We start from the raw sequence: 8,882 nt of genomic DNA, 5'->3' as shown, positions 1-8,882 counted from the left end.
GCCTGATTGGTAGAGTGCTGCAGAGATGGTTGTTCTTCTGGAAGTTTCTCCTCTCTCCACAGAGAAATGCTGGAGCTCTGTCAGAGTGACCATCAGGTTCTTGGTCACTTCCCTGACTAAGGCCCTTCTCCCCTGATCGCTCAGTTTGGTTGGGCGGCCCACTCTAGGAAGAGTCCTGGTGGTTCCAAACTTCTTCCATTTACAGATGATGTAGGCCACTGTGCTCATTGGGACCTTCAATGCTGTAGAAATTTTTCTGTACCCTTCCCCAGACCTGTGCCTTGATACAATCCTGTCTCGGAGGTCTACAGATAATTCCTTGCACTTCATGGCTTGGTTTGTGCTCTGACATGCTCTGTTATATAAGCTGTGTCTCATTTCATTTCATTTCGAAGGCTGCATCCTCCAGAGGACACGTCCTGTGAGGGATGCGGTATATGGAGTGTCCTTAATCAGAATTAAACGAGACGTCTTTCGTAGGACACACTGGAAGGAAAGGAAAAAGTATCACGTTGCTATGCCAACACGTTCACTGCAGCATCGTTGCGCTCTCACAACAGTTAAATGAATGAAAATTATTTATAAATTTGGAAAGTAATTTGACAAGAAAATGCATTTACTTGTTTTATTTTGGTTAATGCTTGAGGAGCTGAGGTGTATATACAACAGATACAGAGACAAAGGAGGATGATATTAAGAAGAACAAAGTTTAAAACAAAAACAAGATTGAAACTACTTACATGTAAACACCACATCTTCGCTTGTACTGTACATGTGCATCTGCCGATGCCGCCATTTTATATATTTATTTATTTTATTTTTTTTCAAATAAATGACGGTTGTTAATAGCGATGCAAAGAATTGTGGGCTATCTGCAGCAGCGAAGGATAAACCTCGTGCATCCTCCGAAATCCTGTGAAAGAAGGGTGCATTCGAAGGTCGCATTAGTAGTGTCCTACTTACTTTTCTGAAATGATACAGCCTCAATGACGTATGCAACCTTCGAATGCGACCTCCGGAGGACGCAGCCTTCAAAATGAGACGGCAATAGACGGGTGTGTACCTTTCCAAATCATGTCCAATCAACTGAATTTACCACAGGTGGACCCCAATCAAGCTGTAGAAACATCTCAAGGATGATCAGTGGAAACAGGAAGCACCTGAGCTCAATTTTGAGTGTCATGGCAAAGGCTGTGAATACTTATGTACATGTGATTTTTTCGTTTTTATATTTTTAATAAATTTTAATAAATGTGGAAAAAGTGAAGCGCTATGAATACTTTCCGGATGCACTGTATGTCCAAAAATAGAATATTATGGCCAAGGTGTTTGAAACGTAAGACAAATGTTTGCTTCTGAGATATGTTTGTGATATTTTGAATGCAGTGCTTAATTTTGTGAGGCATTTTGAATTTGTGTGCGCGATTTGTGTGTAAAGTTTTGGAAAAAAGAGGCAACGTTTTTAAAATGTGTAAGCACTTGAAAAATACTGTAATAGTGTAATTTACATGGTTATCGAGTCACTGCTGAACAAATACATAGCCAGGGTGCTACTGTGTTGTAATACACGTGAATACGTATTTGGATTCCCTATAAATGAGTCAAATCATTAGGGCTTTTCAAGTGCAGGTGTGTTTCATGTGTAGTCAGTGAGATCTTAGAAGGTGAATCTGAAACAGATGTGTCTTGAAGCTTCATTCACTTCTGATGATTATCAGGAGATCATTCTACCAATGAAATGCAAGGATGAAAAGGTTTCTAGCTAGATATGGCTTGGAGAAGTTCTGAGGGTAGTTTAGTCCCAGGTGTCATGAACAATGTAAGTCGGGCAAAGTAAAATATTTTAGCAAATACTCTCAGTCGCTGACAACTTTTAGGAGAAAAACAATGTCCATGCAATAGAATTTTGGATGCACTTGAGAACATAGTAGATGCTTGTTACCTTCAACTGAGAAGCAATTTCATATGGCAAATTAAGTACATTTATACTTTATTTGTACAAATGTACTTTATTTGTGCTAAATTGTATAACATATTTTCAACATGCTACTATACTAATTAAAAATCAATATCTTCAACGGCTGGCTAAATGCTAACCCGTACAGAAAGGTGGAATCTAGTGAGGAGAAGAAGAGCTTTACAACACATGTTAAAATGTGTTAACAGAGACTTACCAACTGTCAGCAAAAGCTAAAGTGTCTTACTCCTGTCTGACTGACCTCAGTCCGTCTGGCTGGCTGTTTCACACTCCAGTTTTATTTTATCTGTAATGCTAATACTATTCAAAAGTCATAAATCTGCTTTGTCTCTGCAGTAGTTTTCTCTGTAAGCTGCTTGCTTTTGCTCCTGTTTTTAATGAGTGTAGCAAATCAGATATGTGCAATTGGCAACACATCCCGTCCCCTTATACAGCACGCTATTGTGTGTTGAGGGGACACGAAAGTAAGAGGTTTCTCATGTTTTTATGCGGCATGTGTATTTGCATTGGTATGTATATTTACGTTTCATTATGGACCCAAACAGATTGTCTCAGGGTTTGTGATGAGTATGTAACTAATCTCATGTTGCAAGCAGCTGTTGACAGCCATAAACAGCATGTGCCATTGGCTGCTGGGGTTTGAGAGAGATACTACACTTCTATTCACATGAATAAACTCATTGCAGGTTTTTTCAAATGTTTAGGACTGTACCATGGTATAGATATGTTATGATTGTGTCGTTTAATTGGTTGTTAGTAATTTAAATATAAAGGTGAAGCAGTAGCAGAGAACATTTTTTAACAATGGGTTTGGAGGTTCATGGGAGTTTTGTGGTAGATCTTTAAGCTGTCACACTGGCACCTATTCAGACACACACTAGAACTGTGGAGTAAAATCATCCATTCCACTTTATGATGCAAGAAATACATTTCACTCTTATTACAAAACAACAGGAAGATAATACACATATTTGCACCACACACACACATGCATACTTTACCAAAAGGAAATGGACGTTAAAAGCTGTCATAATTGACCATGAAATATGTTGCCATATTTTGTACCTTTCCACAGTTGCATGATGGCAAAAGATGAGAAATTTCATAAGTACAGTTAGGACACATCCTCTTGACTTGTGTAATGCTTACATTATTATTTTCAGCTAATGTCAAAGTCCTGGGTTAATCTTTGGACATCAAAGTTGCAAATAGCTGCAAATAATATAAGCCTTACACCAGTCATGTTGGCAAGTTGGCACTGATAAATAATTTCTGCTTGATTTACTTTTTTGCATAATTTTATTACATAGATCAAACAAGACTAGTCTTTGTACAAACTACTTAATTTTTTTGTCTGTTGAAGAAAATTTGCACATAAAGTAAACTTAATTTTAGTATTTCTCTAGTCTTTTGTGTGTGTGTGTGTGTGTGTGTGTGTGTGTGTGTGTGTGTGTGTGTGTGTGTGTGTGTGTGTGTGTGTGTGTGTGTGTGTGTGTGTGTGTCATTGAAGTTTTCTTTGCAATACTTTTTACTCAAACATTATAACACTGAATTAAACCATGCTTTTTAAGTGTATGCTTTACTTAGAAACAGCTAAGTAAATAATATGATAAATATTGTGTAGACACCATATCTACATAATAAGTAATGCGGTACACAATACACAATGACTGTAACATTCGATGGATAGTTTTTGAGTATGAATGTGTCATTTGGAGTAGAAAATGAACTCCATATGTCACAAAATGGTAAGTTACAACAACAAAAGCTATGATAAAACAGTAAATACAGCTGGAAAACGGCAAAAAATCAATCTCATTAATTATTCAAGGCTCAGTGCATGATGGGAACACCAGTATCAGAAAAGTTGAGTAGGTTTTATTTAATTTTATAATGTTGATAAGCTTAAATTGAGTACTAATATAGAATTTACTTTGTTTTTGTTTTTTTAATTCTTGCCGGAACTAACATTTTCATGTAGAAATTACATTTGTTTTTTCTGTAGTATTTACTTCACAGAATCATTTTTGTTTTCTAAAAATAATTTAAAGAAATTGAAATGTAATTGCATTTGTTTTATGTCTTTATTTACATATTTAAAAATAAAAATGATCTGAGTATTATCTATCTATCTATCTATCTATCTATCTATCTATCTATCTATCTATCTATCTATCTATCTATCTATCTATCTATCTATCTATCTATCTATCTATCTATCTAATTTGTCTGCCTGTATCTGTGTTATCTTTTTTTTTTTCTTTTTAAGAGGAAGAGAGCTATGTGAAAGACCACAGGGAAGAAAATCATTCGCTTCCTCAGGTAAGCTACTTACGCTGTCTCAAGAGCCTCTTACACAGATCTCCATAAGGATGAGAGAGAGACAGAGGGGGGGATCATATCTCATCAGCATGTGCTTCTTGGCGTGTCTTGTTATCACTGAGCGCCGATTCTGCGTGACGATGTTAAACAGCATGATCACTGACCCAACCTACTGTAGGGATCAAAATGTCAGCCTGTGTATGCGGTCACGGTAATTGTGTGGCTGCCCTCCAGGTTGACTGAACCGAGAGAGAGAGAAAAGAGACAAATACAGCAGTTCAGACATTGCAATCACACAATCACAATTTACAAGAACATTACATTACAAGAACCGTTTTTGGGTAAAACTTCTTGCCCACAGGTTACTTCTTGTATGCATCCGTGGATGGATGAATTGGAAAAGTATAGACAAATGAGGTGAAAAAGAACCACAAAGAATAAGAGAGGAAAGGAGTGATGGGCCTTCTCCACACACAGAGGTGCTTTGATAGAGGAGCATCTCTGTGCTAAAACACTCTGCACCCATCTCTCTTTCTCTCTCTCTCTCTCTCTCCCTCGCTCACACTCTCTCTGTCACTTAAAGAATGCTCTCCAGTGCTGGATTAATTAAACTCTAAACATTAAATATTGATTGATGCATTATCAGTGCCTCCCAGTCGCTTCCGCCCAGATTGATTTCCGACGTGATTTATTGTCATATTTGTAGAGTCATTTCACTTGATAACAAAGAGGAATTGCTGCTCGCAACCTCAGACCACCCCCCCTTTCTACTTCCTCCTCCCCCACCACCACCCCCCCCCCCCCCCCCCCCAAACACCAGCCTCTATTCTCACTTTTCCTTCTGTTTCTCTCTCTCTCTTTCTCCATTTGTTAGGTGCAAGATATGTCTGCACACATCCCATGTATATTATCATTATTCAAATTGAAATGATAAAACAGCCCATGACTGATGTTTTTCCTCTTTGTCCTACTTGCCTATCATCACGCTTTGAAATGAATCCACAGAGAAAAGGGCCGGTTAAATCAGCAGCTATAATTCATGGACAGAGTCTCTTCACCTTTTATTCAGTTTAAATTCTCAGAGGTTTGTTGTTATTAGATTGAAGTGAGAAAAGTTTTGACTAAATTTGAATGTGATGAATGAAGGATATCAAAACCATCTCAACTGCGCTCACATAATGTGTGACCCTTTTTTATAAGCATTTGACTACATTTCACACTTAATGTTTCTCTTTTTCCCTTGTATGTCCATGTTATATGCACAATACATTTTGCACATTGTTTTACACATACACTTGGCCTATTTCATTCTGTGTTTTTTGCTTAATACAATTGCTTAATACATGCAGTTTCATCTTCTGAGGAACCACACGGTCATCAAGTCAAAGTTTGTTTGAGGATAATAACTCGCCCAGGCCATCACACTTCCTTCTGTTACTCTCTGTTTTTTTCCCTGTTTATTGACAGCATATGTCAGGTATCACATTCCATTAAACAATTTGATCTTTTATTACATTCTAAGCTTCTGCAACAGAGTTTAGTGAGTTAAAATGAATGGACCTTTATGTGGACCGATTACACTATCAGAAGTTTTTCAAATTGCCAATGACAGGATGAGGCTTTATGAATTGGATGTGGTGTGAGAAAGCATCTGCTTGACTGTTACAATCCAATTATTGTCTTTTCCAATAATCCCAGTGGTATTTTTAAACTGTGCAGTAGCACACACAAGCTTTTATTTAAATTTGTGAACACTACATAATTCTATTTGTTCATGACTTCCCGACAAACAAATACTTATTTTATTTAAGCATGTTCTCTGTATATTTAGAATGTCTATTATTTCCAGTCGCATTTGGTGAGAAAACTCAATTTGACTCATGTCAATTGAATTTGGTGACATTGAATTATGAGAGGTTTCTTAATTAGGAAAGGTTTTGATGGTGTCTTTGGGTCAGGAGTTTAAAAAAAGAGGACAGGGGCATGTTTATATGTGTTGTGTGTTAGTATCCCCCGTGACTAACTCACAGGCTCATGCTAAATATTCACTCTTATTGTATTTGTAAATTACAAGAAGCATCAGAGCCTTTAAAATGGGTCACGGGCAGGCTGAAAAGTTTACAAGAACATTAGGATATTTGGTGTCAGGCAGAAAATACAAGAGATCCTCTTTCACCAGCACTAACAATGATCAAAATCAGCATAACTAAAGGCAAGTTCTTGACTTTGTTTAAAAGACAGGAGATTATTTTACTGTTACAATAAAAAATAAAAAATAAAAAATGAGTGAGAACATTGGACAGAATAATTACAAACCATTATTGAAGCATAGGAGAGATAACACAACATTTACCGATTATGGAATATATTAATATTGTTATTATTCAAATAGTTAATAACCATTAGCTAGAGGGGTAAGTTAAGTGCACTTAACAAATGAACGGTTTGTGTAGAGAAATAACGAACAACCTTTGAGACAGATAAATCACTTTTCTCATTACTGATACAATCAATCTCGCTTGCTGCAAAGGTTATAAGCCACAGACATTACATTGTGTAATTGAATCATTAATATACCTAATCTCATTAACAGCAAAATTAAGGAACAAATTTGCCTTTTCTTTATAAACCTGCCACTGATGACCAATGAGAACTCTCAATATAATTATATTCATCATAATTAGTGCATAGTAATAAGTGATTAACGTACAATAATGGCTAAGAGAAGCTCTTTGTTCCTAATTGCTGAACATGTACTCTAGTTCATACTGCTTTTGTGTTTAATTGATACCATTTTGCAAATGATTAATCTCATTAATTAGTGTTGAATATTCTTGTACTTTCAAATGCTGAAGCGTTAGAAAAATATCTCTTTATGTAAATATGAATATGTATACATTAATAAAAAAATAAGCTAATGATCAATTCCTGTGAAGTGAATATCTATATATTCAATTCAGTTCACATTTATTTGTATAGCGCTTTTCACAGTATATATCGTTTCAAAGCAGCTTTACAGAAAATACATGTGTCTACATTACAATTTAGAGTGATCTGTTATCAGAGGTGACTGTGTTCAAGATAACGTACATATTTCATCAATGTACAGTTCTAAGATAATACAAAACATGCAGTTAGATAACATCATGTATTAATTTTAGGCAGAAACAATGAGCTCAATGTGATTCTAACAAGTTGTGAACATAATGATTACAATATATAGAAAGTTTGGCAGTGGTGCATATTGATTCAGAGTTTGCGTCATCTGTCCTTGCAGGAGTTGGAGTCATCTCTTCACAGGAGTCAGGGCATCTGAAGTCTTCGTAAGAGGCTGGGTCCACACTGGAGCTGACGTACTCTCTGGGAAAGTGTTTCTCAGCCCCGAACATCGTCAGGAAGGCTATTTCAGAGTTTATGAGCCAAATGCAAAAACATTGAGTGGACTTAGATATACTTGGTACTAACAAAAGTTTTGTGACCTTGAGCGTGATGGATTTTACGGCACTAGAAGATTGTTTAAATGCACAGGAGCTAAACCATTTAGGGCCTTAGGTCAGTAGCGATACTTTGTAATCGATATGGAACTTCATAAGTAACCAATGTAGAGATTATAAAATTGGTGTTATATGATCGTATATTCTTGACCTGGTAAAAACTCTAGCAGCTGCATTTTGGACAAATTGTAGCTTGTTTATTGAGAATGCAGGACAGCCAGCTAGTAATGCATTACAGTAATCCAGTCTAGAGCTCATGAATACATGAACTTATCTGCATCAGAAACAGATAACATATTCCGTAGCTTAGGGAAAATTTGAAATGTGATTTTCAAAAGATATAACTAGTCTAATATAACACCCACGTCTTTAACAGTAGAGGACAAGGGCATGTTTACATGACAACGATATACTAAGAACAGAAAAGACCACAACGTTGTCAACGTTGTCACGTTCTGCGAAAATGATTAAAAATGCTGTATTATGCTGCTATTCACTTTGTAAAGAAAAACTATGCACCTGTAGAACACGTAATACGCATGCGCATGATGACACCATTTTCACACATGCGCGTTTTTGTAGTTTACACCAAGACAAAACCAATATCGTTTCAAAACCTTGCACTTTGAAACCAGATTTTAAAAATATATATATATTTTTCAAGCCAACAAAAAAACCCGTTGTTGTGTAAATGAAAGGCAAATGCGCATAAAACGTTTTCAGTTTTTAGTTGAAAACGGTGTCGTGTAAACGGCCCTTAAGAGATTCTGTGTACAGGTTTTTGGTCCAATAAGTAATACCCCAGTCTATATATATACTATCAGTATGTATATAAAGCTTTTGCAACATTGTAAATGTCTATACTGTCACTTTTGATCAATTTTATGCATCCTTGCTGAATAAAAGTATTCATTTCTTTAATTTATTTCCAAAAAAAAAAAAAAACCTCTTACTGACCCCAGACTTTTGAAGGGTAGTGATAATGTAACAAAAGCTTTCTATTTCAGATAAATGCTGTTCTTTTGAACTTTCTATTCATCAAATAATCCTGAAAAAGAACACAACTGTTTTCAACATTGATAAAAATA

Source organism: Megalobrama amblycephala, linkage group LG3 (assembly GCF_018812025.1).
Source record: "Megalobrama amblycephala isolate DHTTF-2021 linkage group LG3, ASM1881202v1, whole genome shotgun sequence".
NCBI classification, from domain to species: Eukaryota; Metazoa; Chordata; class Actinopteri; order Cypriniformes; family Xenocyprididae; genus Megalobrama; species Megalobrama amblycephala.
The sequence above is the reverse complement of the archived record's forward strand: the minus strand, read 5'-3'. Positions refer to the sequence as shown.